General features: G+C 37.7%; 1 pseudogene; it reads right to left on the bottom strand.

Moving 5' to 3' along the window:
• The window catches only part of LOC124373260, a 31813-nt pseudogene that overhangs the window by 5717 nt on the left and 6863 nt on the right, over positions 1-19233 (bottom strand).

Genomic DNA, 19233 nt, shown 5'->3' with positions numbered 1-19233 from the left:
GTGATATTTTAGATGTAGCAAGTTCTGTTGATATGTTGAAATCGTCAGGTATTAAAACCCCCTGGCTTATCTAGTTTTAAGTGGACAGTTGTAAATAGTAGAGATGTATATAGTTCTTGTGTGTAGGTTAAGTAATTCCAGATCAGAAGATGTCTATGGACTTTCTAACTTTGTGTTAAAGGAAATATTAGATGCTATAATCTATCCTTTAACACAGCTGATAAACTGGGTGCTTACTGATGGAATATATTATCCACAGTGCCTTAAAATAACAATAACAGTACCTATACATAAGAAGGGTGACAAAATGAATTTAAACAATTACCGGCCTATTGCCCTAGTACCCGTTATATCAAAGTTAATAGAGACTATTGTGAAAAACCAATTGGAATATTACTTTGAGTACAATAATTTGATTTCTTCATCTCAGTATGGGTTTAGGAAAAATCTTTCAACTGTTAAAGCTGTAGAAAATATTTGTATCTTATGTATTGAATAGCTTTGAAAATAAGGAAGAAACAGCTGCTGTGTTATTGGATTTAAGTAAGGCATTTGACGTTGTACCTCATGATGAACTCATTCAAAAATTGAAATATTATGGTCTGGAGAACAATGCTTTGTCTTTGATTATGTCTTATTTGAGCAATAGACTTCAGCTTGTCAAAGTAGGTGACCAGAGATCAGGACTTAAGAGGGTGGCAAGCGGGGTTCCCCAGGGCTCAGTCTTGGGCCCCTTCTTGTTTACTGTCTTCATTAATGATCTCCCTAAATTTGTCCCTGGTAAGGTTGTCTTGTATGCTGATGATACTACTCTGTTATCATCAGACAGAGACTCAAAATTAAATGATGTCGTTATGGGCTATATGAGGGAAAGGTCCTATCTCTGGTTCTCTGCTAATAAATTAACTGTGAATAATAACAAGACCGAGGAAATTGTCTTTAGTTTACGTAATTCTGTAAATAAGTCTGTAAAACTACTTGGTATCAATTTAGACTCAAAGCTTAGCTGGGGAATCCATACAAACCATTTATGTATTAGATTGGCAAGAGTAATATTTCTACTAAAAAAACTAAAATTGTATACAAGTCTTAATCTTGTCATTAGTGCATATTACGCTTTCTTTAATGTACACCTTCTGTATGGGGTTTTACTGTGGGGCAACTCTAGTGGAGCCAAGACTGTGTTTAAGTGGCAAAAGAAAGCCATACGCTGCATAGTAGGAATTAGCGACAATGAGTCCTGTAGGCCATTTTTTGAAGAACTGGGTATACTTACGCTTCCATGTATATATATATTACACAGTTTAGTTTTTGTTAAGGAAAAATCTCGACTCTTTCAATGTTAGAAGCTTTAACCATGAACACAACACTAGAATTAAAAATACAATTGATGTGCAATATGCTAGGTTAAGTAAAACTCAACAGAACTATGCAATAACCGGAGCTAGGCTATTCAATAAGTTACCATTAAGTGCTAGATCAATTTCTGTTGGTAGGTTTAAGAATGTTGTTGCAGAGTGGCTCAAGAGAAAAACATTTTATTCTGTAGATGAGATTTTTTATGCTAATTTTAGTGACTTACAATTTTTAAACTTTTAACATAGATATAGATTGTATTTATTTTAGGCTCTGTAGGCCTACTTAGTGATATTTTTAATATCATATTTGACTTTGTCAATACAATTTTGTAATTGTTGGACGACAATAAAATGATTCTGATTCTGATTCTGAAAGTAGTGCACTACAGTTTTGATATGGCACAGCAAGTCCATATTCCAAGTGTCCCGATGCAACCAGGTCCTTGCACCTTTTTCATGACTACCTTAGTAAATTCAGCCATGGTAAGGATACAATGTATGTTCACGCAGACAATTGTGTGGGACGAAATAAAAACAATATAATGATAGGTTACCTAACCTGGAGAGTTTTTCATGATATGAATAAGAATATTGTTCTGTCAGTCATGCCAGTTGGACACACCAAATTTTCTTGCCACTGGGGATTTGGCCTTCTGAAGAAAATGTTCAGAACGTGTCATGTATCTTCAGTGAGTGATTTAACTGAAACCATTGAACAGTCAACGCCAATATCAAAATTTAATTCAGCTGTGTCTGTTTGTAATAAAGCTGGTATGTCTCATGTCCCGATACTTGACTGGTTAAGTTTTCTTGCAGAGTAAGGATGTAAAAAAGTCCCTCGTTTAACAAGTTACAATCACTTTGAATTTCTAAATTCAAAGAAAGGAGTAGTGAATTGCAAAACTACTCTTGATGGAAATATTTGTTGTACACAATATATTTCCAACTACAACTGATGAGACAGAACTTCGTACACTGGAAGGTTTCCCAAATGGATTGACTCTGCAGAGGAAACAATACCTTTTCAAAAATATCCGTCAGTATTGCGGAAAGAACAGTTTCAGTATATTATTTGCCCAGAAGTTCCTGACAATGCCAGTCAAGAAGAGGAAGGGAATCCAAATGGGCCGGCAGAAAATGCAGCACAAGTGAAGGAGACTACAAAAGCCAGACGCAACAAGCGGAAGCGCTCAGTCTAAGCAATATAAGAGTAAATTTGCCAAAACATTGTAATTGTCTTAAAGTTAAGTATTTTTTCAACGTTATTTCGTTGGATTAAGTAACTATATGTTTTATTTTCCTTATTCTATAAAGTATAAAAAAATAATTTGTGTGTCTGAGCTCTTAAATATGGAAATTAAAGATTTTGTAAAAGATTGAACTTTTAAATGAGTTTTTCTCAATAACCTAGTTTCCGAGTGTTTATATAACAACTTGCCATAACTTTGTCAAATTGCATCGTATCAAAATATGTTTAGTGTCAAAAATGTTCAGAATTTTTGCTGTATTCGGATATAACAATTACTCAATTTTTAATTTTACTGCTTTTTATTTTACTTTTTCTGCAACAGACTGCCCAATTCAATCAAAGATGCTCCAACACCAAAGGCATTTAAGACTCGCCTAAAACACTTCTTGGTGTCTCAAGCATTTTATAATGAGTTTTTTGGCTTTCAACTGGGAGGCTGCCTAACTAGAAGACTGACCCCGCTGTTCAAAGTGGGTTGCATTGGCGATGAATGAAAGAGGTGTGATTGTAAAGATTGTATGTCTGTATGTAAATTATAGCATGAATGACTGAAATTTTAGGATATCATTATTAATTGACGTTTGCCATACGATGTAATTATTATCTCAGCAATAAAACAGATTTGATTTGAAAATTTCCAACATAAGGGCCCTTTTCGCTTTCCGCATCACATATAAACAGTGTGTTATTTATTCAAAATATTTTACATCAAACTAAAAGTAACAAATTTTACTATTTCTCTAGAGTCTAGGTAAATGTGGACCCTCTAGACCTCCTTAACCACACTGAAACCAAGTACTAGTAAACAAATTAATGCAATTAACTACATTTGATACTTTACAAAAATATATTCAATGTATGGAGCACAATACTGTCTGGGGCTAGTTGATGATTTGAAGTCATGTTCTTCAAGTGCTCCCATTCTTCCTCCCATCGTTGGCATAGAAAGAAGGTGTGGTATACTGAGTCCACCTCTCCACAGTACCAGCAACCATCGTCATCTATCAGGTGAAATCTCTTCAGATAGCTGCCATGTAGTAAAAACGGAGTCATGTAAAAGTCGATTTCTCCATGCTTTCTCTCTGTCCAACTTCTTGTGTCCTTGATGAGAGTTTTGTGTCCTGTGCGCCGTTCCTGCAGTATTCCCTTGCCATCTTTCCTGCCATGCGCTGAAAAGATCATCTCTGTTTCCTTGCCTATTATGGTTCTTATAATTCCTATTTCGTTCTTCAGCTTTTAGGTCGATGGGTGCAATTCCTTCAATACTTGTGCTGCCTCAGCTGATACTGTTCGGTGTGTACTGGAGACTCGTAAGGCATTGGTTACTTATGGGAGGTAGAAAACGAACTGATTGTTATAATGACATTTTTAATTTTTACAGTCAATCAAATAAAGTCTGTTATTTCTCATCATATAGTTATTTTAAGTCCCTGATGAGAAAACTCTTTCAAAAATAGTTGCCCCCGAATAATAACAAAGTACCATACTTTGCATGACACTTCATTTCTATATAGATAACAAAGAATTTGATGGAGGTATATATCCCTCCATGGAATTTAGATGAACACCAGTGTAGCCTAACTATCTGCAAGATATCTCTAGAAAGAATTGAGCTATAGACGATCTTTCCATAACTTCATTTCTGCATAGACAAGATTGAGTTCAATGATGATATATTTCCCTCCAAGGGGTTTGGTTGAGTGCCAGTGTAGCCTAACTATCTGCAAGAAATCTCTAGAAAGAATTGAGCTATAGACGATATTTCCATAACTTCATTTTCTGCATAGACAAGATTGAGTTCAATGATGATATATTTCCCTCCAAGGGGTTTGGTTGAGTGCCAGTGTAGCCTAACTATCTGCAAGATATCTCTAGAAAGAATTGAGCTATAGACGATCTTTACATAACCTCATTTCTGCATAGACAAGATTGAGTTCAATGATGATATATTTCCCCCCAAGGGGTTTGGTTGAGTGCCAGTGTAGCCTAACTATCCGCACGATATCTCTAGAAAGAATTGAGCTATAGACGATCTTTACATAACCTCATTTCTGCATAGACAAGATTGAGTTCAATGATGATATATTTCCCTCCAAGGGGTTTGGTTGAGTGCCAGTGTAGCCTAACTATCCGCACGATATCTCTAGAAAGAATTGAGCTATAGACGATCTTTACATAACCTCATTTCTGCATAGACAAGATTGAGTTCAATGATGATATATTTCCCTCCAAGGGGTTTGGTTGAGTGCCAGTGTAGCCTAACTATCCGCACGATATCTCTAGAAAGAATTGAGCTATAGACGATCTTTACATAACCTCATTTCTGCATAGACAAGATTGAGTTCAATGATGATATATTTCCCTCCAAGGGGTTTGGTTGAGTGCCAGTGTAGCCTAACTATCCGCAAGATATCTCTAGAAAGAATTGAGCTATAGACGATCTTTACATAACCTCATTTCTGCATAGACAAGATTGAGTTCAATGATGATATATTTCCCTCCAAGGGGTTTGGTTGAGTGCCAGTGTAGCCTAACTATCTGCAAGATATCTCTAGAAAGAATTGAGCTATAGACGATCTTTACATAACCTCATTTCTGCATAGACAAGATTGAGTTCAATGATGATATATTTCCCTCCAAGGGGTTTGGTTGAGTGCCAGTGTAGCCTAACTATCTGCAAGATATCTCTAGAAAGAATTGAGCTATAGACGATCTTTACATAACCTCATTTCTGCATAGACAAGATTGAGTTCAATGATGATATATTTCCCTCCAAGGGGTTTGGTTGAGTGCCAGTGTAGCCTAACTATCTGCAAGATATCTCTAGAAAGAATTGAGCTATAGACGATCTTTACATAACCTCATTTCTGCATAGACAAGATTGAGTTCAATGATGATATATTTCCCTCCAAGGGGTTTGGTTGAGTGCCAGTGTAGCCTAACTATCTGCAAGATATCTCTAGAAAGAATTGAGCTATAGACGATCTTTACATAACCTCATTTCTGCATAGACAAGATTGAGTTCAATGATGATATATTTCCCTCCAAGGGGTTTGGTTGAGTGCCAGTGTAGCCTAACTATCCGCACGATATCTCTAGAAAGAATTGAGCTATAGACGATCTTTACATAACCTCATTTCTGCATAGACAAGATTGAGTTCAATGATGATATATTTCCCTCCAGGGGGTTTGGTTGAGTGCCAGTGTAGCCTAACTATCTGCAAGATATCTCTAGAAAGAATTGAGCTATAGACGATCTTTACATAACCTCATTTCTGCATAGACAAGATTGAGTTCAATGATGATATATTTCCCTCCAAGGGGTTTGGTTGAGTGCCAGTGTAGCCTAACTATCTGCAAGATATCTCTAGAAAGAATTGAGCTATAGACGATCTTTACATAACCTCATTTCTGCATAGACAAGATTGAGTTCAATGATGATATATTTCCCTCCAAGGGGTTTGGTTGAGTGCCAGTGTAGCCTAACTATCTGCAAGATATCTCTAGAAAGAATTGAGCTATAGACGATCTTTACATGACCTCATTTCTGCATAGACAAGATTGAGTTCAATGATGATATATTTCCCTCCAAGGGGTTTGGTTGAGTGCCAGTGTAGCCTAACTATCCACACGATATCTCTAGAAAGAATTGAGCTATAGACGATATTTACATAACCTCATTTCTGCATAGACAAGATTGAGTTCAATGATGATGTATTTCCCTCCAAGGGGTTTGGTTGAGTGCCAGTGTAGCCTAACTATCTGCAAGATATCTCTAGAAAGAATTGAGCTATAGACGATATTTACATAACCTCATTTCTGCATAAACAAGATTGAGTTCAATGATGATATATTTCCCTCTAAGGGGTTTGGTTGAGTGCCAGTGTAGCCTAACTATCCGCAAGACACATGAAGAAAAAGAATTGAGTTCTTTAATTAAAATATTGCATGTAACTTACCAAAAGCTTATATTATTATCCTATACACAACACTCTGAATTGACATGATGAACAATGCACATATGTTTTCTTTGATGATACAAACTGCTTAGCTTGTTATAAGTACCTAGTCTTTTATCATTTGAGAAATAAATTCAGACTTCTCTGTAAAAACATATATTGTTTGGGTCTGAAGGCACGAAAAATCACAATTTAAATATGTAGATTTCGTTATATTGTATTGAAATATAAATATACTACTGCTTATTTAAATATATACGACACAATGCTTCTTTAAGTAATAGTCAAAAGAAAATTATGGATCACATGATTAAGAAATCTGTTATTCTTCTTATTCACTTATTAATAGAGGTATCTATAAATTTGAACTTTATGTAATCAAGTAGATATACTGCTGCTCTCAGCAATCTACTTCCAACACCCTTCAGGTTTATGAAGAATCAACGTGAAATTACAAGCAAGCATCTCTTAAACAAACAAACCTGCTTAAACAATATTATGGCTGCCCAGGACTGAATCTTATCTACTTTTATAGTATTCAGTTTAAACCAAGTACGTCCCGTACTCACATATTGTATACTGGTGAAGCGCTTGCTAATCTGGTAGTAAAGGCCACCGCAGTAGAACAGCGCTCTGTGGCAGCGCTCCAGAAATGGCAATATGGCTTTCAATGTTCTGATTGTCTCAGAAATTTCCTTCTTTGCTTGTGGTTGAAGATTCGGATTCGACTGAACAAACTTGTCCAACTTGTTCAGTCCGAAAAGTGAGAAGTACGCTCCCAAAATTATCCAGGACCAACATAAGTAACCGGTTCTGAAAACAAGCAACGTCTTTAAATTGTAACGTATAGTCAATAACATAGGAATAACCTGTTAGTAGGCTGTTGTTATGCTATGTGATTGTACATTATTGTAGTATCACTGGGCGTAAATGTAGCTACATAAATCAGTTTAGTTAACTGCAACATGATTTGGAGTACACTCATTGTTCCCATAACAGGATTTGGAGTACACTCATTGTTCCCATAACAGGATTTGGAGTACACTCATTGTTCCCATAACAGGATGAGTAAGTAAATGTACAAAATTACACGATACGTTTGAACGTTTTCCATAAGCAAATTATACAAACATACCAAACACTCATGTAATAAGTGGTGGCCACAGGAAGATATTCCAATCCTCTGATTCATTTTCAAATAAATAATTGGACTTTTGGAAAAGTTTAAAGAGCAGTATTTAACCTAACAAATCCAAAGAATAAAACTGTTTTTATAAGTATCAATTATATAAATCGGGTTTCTCTGCAACATTCCACGATATTTTTTAGAATATCTCTGTTGATTTTAGTAACACTTGAAATATTGCAGGCAGATTGAAGGAATAATAAATTAAAAGTCCGGAACTTTTATAGTAACAACTTTTAGAATGTAATATGATGGAGCCTTATGATGATTTAAAGCCGAAATAGGCATGTTTTAGGTATATATTATTCTAGTGTTAATAATATCAGAGTGTAAAAGAAATTAGGCTCGGTCGAAGGAAAAGAAACCTTTTCCACCAGCGGAGCTTGAATGGTATACAGAAGACTCTAAAACAAAAAGTGGCACAGGTGCCAGAATTGTGGTAGTGAGACCATGTAGGGAGCTGATGGTCCCTATGGGTCGTTATTCCAGTCTTTCAGGCAGAAGTCACAGCCATTACGGAATGTGCACTTGAGAAGCTTCGTCTGCAGTATATGAGCAAGACAATTAGCATTTTCACAGATAGACAGGCAGCATTAAAGACGTTGGACTCTTGTATGTTCACCTCCAAACTTGTCTAAGATTGCTATCAAATCGTTTCTTCCCTTGGCAGAATCAACAATGTGACTGTTTTTTTTTGGGGGGGGGTTTCTGAACATGAGGGGGATCTCTGGGAATGAACGAGCTAATACCCTGGCCAACTTGGACTCAGTGTCCAACACGACGGGACTACAACTGTTCTGTGGTATTTCTAGGTGTAAATTCTTTGGGGCTGTCTCGAATTGGGTTCACGCTGAACATCAGAGAAAATGAAGACTGCATCCGGGTCTGAGAATGAGCGGAATGGTCCTGCAGTCACCTTCCCCTAAAGTGGTATCGGGCCTTCTCTCCTTAAGTAGATCTGTGTGTTCTCAGGTTTTGGGTCCAATTACGGGACACGGTCACCTGAGGAAGCATATTCACAGAGTCAGCATTCTTCGAGAGGATCCGCTCTGCAGAATGTGTGACAAACAGGAGGAGACTGATTGTCCTGCAATTGCAAGGGAGTAGTACGCCACCTTTGGTAGTCTGGACAAGGGTGGTGAATTTCTCCACGAGGACCTGATCAGTTGTTTACAGCGGTTTGTAGAACTGCTGAAACCATAGACTGGTCGGCCTCATGGTATACTTCCGGGGTGTGCAAAGGCCCCTTGAGACTTGGCATAGCAATAGGCCGCCCCTTAGAAGAAGAAAAAGATCAGGTAATAAAGAATGAATGGTAAAAATAAACGTCACGTGGTGCATTTGAAAAAGCACTGGACTTCAGTACACGTTGTCTGTAAGAAGATTTATCTCCTGTGTAACTAATACGAGGGGTATCCAAAAAGTAAGTTTTCCATTAATTATGAAAAAGTTAAAAAGACTCAAAAAAATATAACTGAAACACATTTATTCAACTTTTTACATCATACCTTATTTTTCTACATAGTTACCATCCCTTTCTAAGCACTCTTGGTATCTAGGAAGTAGTTTTTTTATTCCAGCATCACAAAATTCACCCGCCAAATTTTTAAGCCAAGTATCCACCTCATTTTGAAGGTCATCGCTGTTTGCAAATCGCCGACCGCCAAGGTGTCTTCAGCTCCGGAAACAGATGAAAATCGCTAGGCGCAAGATCTGGTGAGTATGTAGGATGACCAAAAACATCCCACTTAAATTTCCTCAAAAGTTCCATTGTTGCACGAGCAGCGTGTGGTCGGGCGTTATCTTGAATAAGCAGAACCGTGTGCGACAAAAGTCCGCGCCGTTTATTCTGTATTGCCCGCCAAAGTCTGGTGAGAACTTCACAATACCTTTCTGCATTTATGGTTTCGCCACGAGGAAGATAGTCAATCAATAACACTCCACGGCAGTCCCAAAAAACTGTAGCCATTACCTTTCCTGCCGACTCAAAAACTTTGGCTTTTTGAGGAGCTGCCTCTCCTTTTTTTTGCCACACCATACTCTGGCGTTTGGTCTCTGGAGTTGAGTGGTGAATCCATGTTTCATCACCAGTGACTATTCTACTAAAAAGGTTTTCATCTTCATCGTCAAACAATCGCAAGAAAGACTGGGCAGCAGCCATTCGTTGTTGTTTATGGGCATTGCTCAATAAGCGAGGCACCCATCTTGCACACACTTTTGCAAGCTGAAGATCTTCTGTCATGATATTGTGCACAGATGACCGGCTAACTTCAACACTTGACGGCAGTTTATCCATAATTTCTCGAGAGTCACTCGCTTATCATTGTCAATAACTGCTCGTACAGCATTAATGAAGTCAGGTTGCCGAGAATTGGCCGGTCGGCCACTACGCTCATCGTCATGAACATTTTCTCTTCCTTCCAAAAACATTGCACGCCAACGACAGACCATCTGAACGGACATAACATGTTCACCATACACTTGACACAACTGACGATGAATTTCAACGGCAGTTTCGTTTTTGGCGGTCAAGAAACGAATAACACTACGGACTTCGCAACTGGCGGCAGAACGCAGTGGAGTCTCCATGATGTTTGGGCAGCAACTGACTGAGAAGCGTGACAATGGGCCAGTGACCGGCGCACCTGTTGCCAACCGAACCGCGCTACATATCCCCGCCCACAGCTGCACGCTGTGTTTTTTTTTTTTTTTTTTTTTTTTCCCCTGGGGCGGCCTACTGCCATGCACTTAAGCCTCAAGGGCCTTTTGCGCACACCCCGGAAACACAATGAGGACTACCAGTCTACAACTTCAGCAGTTCAACAAATCGCCGAAAACAACCTATCAAGTCCTCCTGGGAAAACTCGCCACCCCTGTTCAAACTACCAAAGATGGCATACCGCTCTCTTGCTATTGCTGGGCAATCAAAGAGCAGGTGCTCAGCAGTCTCCTCCTGCTCATTACACCTTCCACAGAGCGGATCCTCCTGAAGGATGCCAACTCTGTGTAGGGTGCTTCTTCAGGTGACCATGCCCCGTAATGAGACCAATGACCTTAGAAGACATTGATCTGTTTAATGAGAGAAGGTCCGAGGCCACCTTGGGGGAAGGTGACTGTAATACCATTCTACTCACTCTCAAACCCGGATGCAACCTCCACCTTCTCCCATGCTCCGCGCGAATCCATTTCGAGACAACCCTAGAGGATTCACACCCTGGAACACCGCAGAATGGTTGAGGGCCCGTCATAATTGTTGCTGAGCCCTGGTTGGCCAGGGCATCAGCTCTTTCGTTCCCAAGAATCCCCTCATGACCAGGAACCCAACAGACGGTTACATTGTTGATTCTGGCAAGGGAGGAAACGGTCTGATAGCAATCCCAAACCAGTTTGGATTTGATTGCAGAGGAATCCAGCGCCTTCAGTGCTGCCTGACTGTCTGTGAAAATGTTTAATCGCCTTGCCCCTTGTTACGTACGCGTCTTACACGCTGTGTTACAGAACAGGGAAACTTACTTTTTGGATACCCCTCGTACAATGAGATAATATTAATTATTGGAGGAGCTCTTAACCGGGTGACGTAAACACCAACATTATTGAAAAAGTCGCAGGGAATTTCAACTTAGATCAAGAATTAGCTGGATGTGAAGAGACGTTTGTGAAAGTAAAGATTTTGGTTGAAGAATTTTCCAAAAACTTAAGGGCAGTGAATATCTCACATCACTAGTTGCTTACTGTGTTTACATGGAGGGCTTGAAACAATCACATTACTTCAGGGCAATAATGAAACTTTAGCATCTATGAGAAGTATCCGAGATAAAAAGTTGTCAGTAAAGGACCCCACTACTCCTGCTGACAACCAAATTGTTATATTTATAAATGATATAACTGCTGAAGCTATGACCATTTTGCGATGCCCTTGCATGAGTTTATTTATTACTGCCAGGTGAGATTTTATTTAGAGTAGATTGATTCTCCAATATGGTCCTTACATACTAAACCGGTAACAGGGTGGCATGCATTAAACTTTACAATGTACAGTAGAGTCCCGTTAATCCGACCTAATTGGGACCGAGCCCTATTCGGATTATGTGATTGTTCGGATTAGCCAGAATTACAGAAAAATACGGTTTTAAACTTGAGAATGGGTCTATTTTGTTATAGAATTATCAACATTGTTTATTAGAACATGTTTTCTGACTGTTGCATTGTATTTCTTGACAAATAAACGTGTTTGCGAATACTAAGCACATTTACCGTATTTAGTGTGAGAGTACTTACTGTTAAGCAATGTGAGCGTACTGGATATTGTACGGGTCCACGCGCTACGGGACGATGAGAACCTGGGTGATAAAGGAGAGTTGGTGCCACACGCAGACGGTGCAGCAGCGCTTAACCTTGCACTACGATACTTAGAGCAACATGCTACTGTTACACCTGCCGATATCATGTTTATGACACAATGGCGAAACTACCCGTCATCCAATAGACTCTCTTCAGTGCGACAGAAGACAATAACTTAATTTATGTCATTTTAAAAATTAATATTGTAATCAGTATATCAGTACTGTACGTCCAATTTCTTTTTTTTATTTCACTTCTTAATACAGTAATTTAACTCATACTATTAACCTATAAGTTTCAATTTGGTACTGTATTTAACTTCATTATTTATGTACTGTACCGTACACAATTTGTCCTTAATAAAAATACTGTATGTCTATTTAATTGAAGTTTTCTTTGTTTATGTACGAAATAATGCACCCATTTTCATTTTTTTAAGTAATTAGTTCCTATAACTATTCATTATCGTTATAAATAATTTCTCCTGGACCTGTTCGGATTAACCGACGTTCGGATTACACGTGTTCGGATTAGCGGGACTCCACTGTACTTATACTTATACTACACACATATATATATTAATTCTGAGTTACACAAATTAATTACTTACAAGAAATCTGGGCACAGCAGTTTTAGTAGAGTCTACTTGAACAATACCAGTGTATTCTTCCCCGAGAGTTTGGAGTCCTGAGAGTGTAGTTGCCCACCCCCATATAAAAAATGCCCAACAGGTATGGTCCTTAACTGCATCCACAGTTGAGTGCCTAAAACATTATTGGAGCTTACATAAAACAACATTGACAACTTAACAAGGCATTTCAGAGCAGTTGAAAAGTGGTGTTCATCGGGATCAAATTCTAAATTTTACTATTAAATTTTTAATTATAATTCTTATTTACCTGAATAAGACTTAAAATATTATTCTGACATTGTTAGAATACATGTAAGTAGCAACAGCTAAAAATAACATCATACATAATTTAATCTTAGCAAAATACCAGATAAATAATGAATTTCATTACATTCCACACAGAAAACTAAATGCTTGGTATTCTTTTTTCCAAATAGAGCTTACCTTCATAAATAAACAGTAGCTTTGGATAATTGCTTAACATGAGATTAAATATTTAAAGAATACTTTCTACATGCGTAGGCTGGTAGACAAGTGATACAGATAAATGCTACAGAAGTATACAGACTTCATATTGTCCATTTTGTAGTTTATAAAAGGCGTCCACTGTTTTGTACTATTATTAGGGATAGTAACAAAAAAATTAGAGTTTCTCCTAACACTCAGTTTGTGGTCGAGATAAGAAATAATCACAAATCATTGTACACAATTCCATCCCATATGAGAAATAATTAGAATTTTAGAGGAACATACTGTAGTAGTTTATGTTACTACTTTAATAAAGAATATCTATATTAGTAATCAACAAAAGGAAACACAGAATAAATAGAAGGTTAGAGCAGAAAATCCTGGTATTTGATTGGTTGAGTATGAGATTCAGGGAATCTTGTACTAATTGTGGAAAAAGCCATTCCGTTAAAATGTACGAGAAAACTTATTCTAGATATTGTTTGTTGTGCAAAGAAGAATGGGCCATACAATTGGTTGTGTGTAACAGAAAAAACTCGTTAACTTTTTGTGAATCAAGCACACGCGTGATATAGGTGTGGGGCTTCTCCAAGTCTCATATTCCGACATTATGTTTGTTCACTTTTCCAAACAATAGAGCGCTTATTTCTGGTACAGTAGTATCTTCATTAAAACAACTGATTGATTGGTTGATGTGAAAATGTAACACACAAAGTGCTTTCTTGTAATCAAGGTTACTCATGATATAATTTACATTGTTGACAATATCAAACAGCCGACAACAAACATTATGAGTTTCTCTTTTCAATGGTGCCAAGAATGGTGCACATTCTTAAGATATTAGTCGAGGATGAGTTAAATCATAAACATCGCTTGCACAGTTTTGTTTACACTGCAGCTATTTTACCTGTTCTACAACTATATTTTATTTTCGTGTTTAGGCATATACAAGTGTCGCAGTCTAAGCATAAAAGCCGCGCTTCGAACAGGTCAGTCAAGTGAACGAGTGATCCGGATCAGAGTGTTTCAAAAGACCCGTTCAACTCGAATGTTTTGTTCACTTTTTCCAACCTACTGAATAAATTTGAATTTTTTTCAAATCAGATATATTATTTTTCATAATTGTTAAAACTTATGATCAAGTTCATTTTAAAACCCTTATCCATGAAAAATAGCCTAACTTCATATGGAAACTAACTAAAACTATAAAGTTTATGCATTAAAAAACTAGTTCCCCAAAATTGTTCAGTCGTTCCTTTTGTTCACTGCTAACCGATTAACAATAAAACCGTAATCTTATAAATCAACGGAGGGAGTAGGGAGTCTGAATATTATGGAAAGTGATGGGAAGTTAATCGGTTGGATATAAAATATCTTTTTATTCATAAAAATAAATTATTTTCAAACGGAGCAATGTCTCTGTTTAATTTTTTGTAATTTATTTCAAACATTTGTAAGGGAATAACCTTACTTATGATAAATTAAAGGCATATCAATCAACCAAGCCCATTGATTATAAGTATTAAACATTTAAAATTATTTAGTAATGTATCTGGTAACTTACAATACAATTTTTTGAATCAGTTTAATAGATAGGCTATATTTACATTTACTAGATTCCTGAAACGATACATTTATTGTTATATATCTATCCATTCACTGTACTATATGCTGTTTCTTTCTTCCTCTATTCAAACAATTTTTTTACAAGCGGATCCTTTTTTTCACTCGGTCATTGCATTCATTCATTCATTTTGTTCGGTCGGTCAACACGATGACCAGTATAACACGCTCAAGCGGGAAGGCTCAGTAACTGTGTACTGACTGGTTCGACTGAACGAATCGCAGCAGTGAACAAGATCGACTGAGGATACTGGAAGAGGGCGGCATAACAGCGACGGAGGGGTATCTACTCCCTCCTGCGTGAACTCAAATCACCCAGGATCTTTTTGTAAACGGTTTGCCTATAACAGTGTAATTGCTTAAAATTGTATGAAAATCAGTGTTTTAATGGGATTTGAATGTGTAACAGGTAAAGTAAATGAAATACGAGATGTGTTCAAAAAGTATCGCGAATTTTGTGTATTTTCAAAAATTATTTATTTATTTGTGAATATCTATTTTGTCCCCTTCAAATTAATCCCCCTGGGATATTATACACTTGTGCCAAACGTTTTTTCCAATCTTCGAAGCACTTCAAAAAATCGTTTTTTTTTGTATCTTGTTCAGCTCCTCCTTCGATGCCGTCTCTATCTCGTCAATCGTGACGTAGCATCGTCCTTTCATGGGCCTCTTCAGTTTCGGGAACAAGAAAAAAGTCACAGGGGGCCAGATCTGGGGAATACAGTGGCTGCTGTATCGTTAGTGTGTTGTTTTTGGCCAAGAAGTCGCGTACAAGCAGCGATGTGTGAGCAGGGGCGTTATCGTGGTGCATAAGCCAATTTTTGTTTTTTCCACAAATTCGGGCGTTTCTGGCGGATTGCTTCGTGCAAATTGCGCATAACTTGCAGGTAATATTCCTTATTCACTGTTCTACCTTGTGTGGCAAGAACTCATGATGCACCACGCCCCTGCAATCAAAGAAAACTGTAAGCATAACTTTCACATTCGACCGAACTTGGCGTGCTTTTTTCGGTCTTGGTTCGTGCGGCAGCTTCCATTGAGATGATTGAACTTTGGTTTCCACGTCATAACCATAAACCCACGATTCGTCACCAGTTATGACCCTCTGGAGCAAATTCGGGTCGTCTGCGGACAGACTCCAAACATCTCATTAGCAATACTATGCTGTTTTTTGATCGAAATTGAGCAATTTTGGTACAAAGTTTTTCGGCGGCCCGTCTCATGCCCAAATTATTGATTAAAATCGAATGGCACGAGCCAATGGATATGCCTAGGTCCTCAGCAATTTATCTAGCGGTGATTCGACAATTGGCCAATACCATTTTCTTTACTTCATCCATTTTTTTGTCTGTTGTTGAAGTGCTCGGGCGGTCCAGCACGCTCTTCGTCGTTCACTTCTCCTCGGCTTTCTGAAAACATTTTGTACCACCGATAAACGTTGCTTTTGTCCAAAGTAGCTTCTCCGTATGCCACAGTAAACATTCGGAATGCATCCGTGCACTTAATTTCGTTTTTCAAACAAAATTTTGATACAGGTTCTTTATTCCATTTTTTGTGAATAGGTAAAAATCGAAGACGAACCAAAACACGTGCAAGCAAAGCAGCTGTCAACAATTAACTGAACATTCAAAATGGCCGAAATTTTCAACATAAGTGAGAGACATATGTGCCAACATAAACGCCACAAAAAAATCAAAATTCGAATATACGTATCCCGCGAAAATTCAAAATTTATGATACTTTTTGAACACACCTCGTATTAACAGTAAATATTATTTTATAACCGTTCAGAAATTTTATGGAAATGGGTTTATTAACTTCTTTTTATAAATGTCAAAAATCAAGTATGATATTATATAGCTTCTGTTAGGATTTAATTAGACAAATTAATGTTATAAAATAAATTAAAGTAGACTAATTAATAACATTACATTAATGGGTTACAATATACAGTTGACAAAATGCTATAAATCCTTACCTCCACATTTTCAGTAAAACATCAAGCCACAACTTTTGGAGTCTATCACTATAAATATCATCTTTTTGCTTTGCTCGAACAATTTCTGCTGGTCCACCCGAGGTAAAGTTCTTCATTGTTTTGGATCAGTTCTCATTAAATTTCTGTAATAAGAACAATATGTTGAAAACCAAAAATATTAAAACTAGGCTGAGTGTACTTTAATACAGTAACAAATAAGTATGAATCACTATGTTATTATATGAATTATATTATAAAAAGGTAATAGTAGGGTACCTAAAACTTGTTAAATGTTCGATTTACATCAAAGATTAAGTAGTTGGCCTTGGACATTGTAATTTTCAGCCATAGCCAACCTCAATGAATCTGTTACCTCAAAACCAGGCTACTTCTGCAACTTGCAAAACCAAACATGACATGTAATCCATTTACCACCTGAATGTCAATGACACACAAGTTAGTACAATCTTTACAGACTCACAGCGTCATAATTTCATTATCAAAATAACTGCTGTTATTTCACTGATGAACCAGCATCATACAAAGCAGCAGTGACCATGCTGTATAAAGCATTGTGATGCTATCACATGAATTCAATTGCAACTTACGCGGATTACGCGAGCAGAAATTTCTGACACGTGGCTACCGGCGTGGATCATATAAAGTCATACTTTAGCCATGCATATGCTTGTTGTCAAATTCTGCGTCTCTCAAAATGTTCTTCTAGCAGTAATATTAAGAATAAAAGAGTGAAATAACTTATAATAATATAAGTAATAATATAATATAATAATATACTTACTTAATAAGTAAGTAATATAATAATTATAATAATATAATAACTTGAAATAACCTAAATAATCTATATCAACAGCTGTAAAAACTCTAAAATAACACACGTAAGATAATATTTCAATTTTATATAAGTAATTCTGATTATTAAAAATGGCAGTCAATTTTAGAAAACTACACGACGTTGCTTTTTCGTGGCTTCAACATGTTGGACTTGTACCGAAAAAACCCATTATGTGAAATTTGTGGGAAAGAAACAACTGTAACTGTGAGAGGAGTAAATATGGTCGTCTTCAGTTTTCCTAATTTTGGTTATAATAATTTGTTTGATCACTGTAAATATTAACCCTTTGGATGCCAACGCCCAAGGCTGCTGCCGCCCTACCCCATCACGCTAGCACCCGAACCAACTGTACTAGCCAAAACCGCCAGCCCTGATTTGAGGTTTTTGTAACCTATTACGCTTTGCTCTGTATTATCCTTAGTTTTTATGTTAATTGAATGTTTTTTTTTTATTTTGAAGGAAATTATATGTGCTATCGAATAGTGTTATTATAAATAGCATTTAGAATAGAACTCCATTGTTTATGATATGGTAATGCCTAACCAAAACATTTGTTTACATAAAAATTTCACTTCAGGCCAAAATATTGGTACGAAAAAAAAATATTTTTTACCTATCGGTGATATTTTTATTCGTTAGATATTATATATAAGACTTCCCTCAGGGGCGGTCTTACTTTCAAGGCCGTACGGGTAGTGGCGACCCCGAGGTACCCTAGCTAATGCTCCAGATCCCTTCTCTTCTTGTTCTGGAGGCCTATGGCTGGCACACTTCTCTATGTGTTAGCCTATCTCTCTTCTTCACTCTCTTCTATCTGAGGTAAAGTTCCTCAACTCTTCGATCTAGTTTTCCCTTTCATTTCTCCCACTAGGGGCCAAGCCACGGTGGAACAGCGTAGGCCAGGGCTGAATGGCTGGTGGCAAACCAGTCTATACTATGCGGACTCTGGACACCGGCGACCCTCCAGTTTAAAAGCAGCTTACCCAGGCATGCGGGGCTCTGTCTGGGCGGACCTTCCATTCCCTAGCTTCTCGTGGGAACAACATGGAAAGAAACAAACACAAAAAACAAAACAAACCAACCCTTGAAACAGCTCCTGAAGCTGTTTTCTAACCTACCTCTTCCTGCTGAGGTAGCTCCTGAAGCTACCTCGCACATACCACCACCTGGCAACACAACTCAAGAGGTTGTTATGCCAACATCCCTACCTTCTCCTCAACAAAGTGCCTTAGGAACACAGGAGGTTCCATTGCACACTGAAGCTCCCATACATGGCAAGGCTTTATCTGAGGAAGGCAGTACAAGCGCTGAGGAAGTAAAATCCCTTCAAGATATAGAAGATCAGCTCCTCAACAGCCCAAGCACTCCCATGTCTACAGGTACGCTGGATGATGCCACAGAGCAACTCGGCAACCTCAGAATGAAGAGGCCCAATCTCACCACTGCTCAAAGAAGAGAAGCACTAAAGGCTAAACTTCTTGAAAAGGGTGAAGCTTTTGACCCTTCCAAGTGGAGGAGGGGGAAAAAGAAGAAGAAAAAGAATCCCGAACGGCAGGAGGTCTCAACTCCGGGCCCAACTGCGGG

This window comes from Homalodisca vitripennis, unplaced genomic scaffold (genome assembly GCF_021130785.1).
Source record: "Homalodisca vitripennis isolate AUS2020 unplaced genomic scaffold, UT_GWSS_2.1 ScUCBcl_5162;HRSCAF=11768, whole genome shotgun sequence".
NCBI classification, from domain to species: Eukaryota; Metazoa; Arthropoda; class Insecta; order Hemiptera; family Cicadellidae; genus Homalodisca; species Homalodisca vitripennis.
The sequence above is the reverse complement of the archived record's forward strand: the minus strand, read 5'-3'. Positions and strand labels throughout refer to the sequence as shown.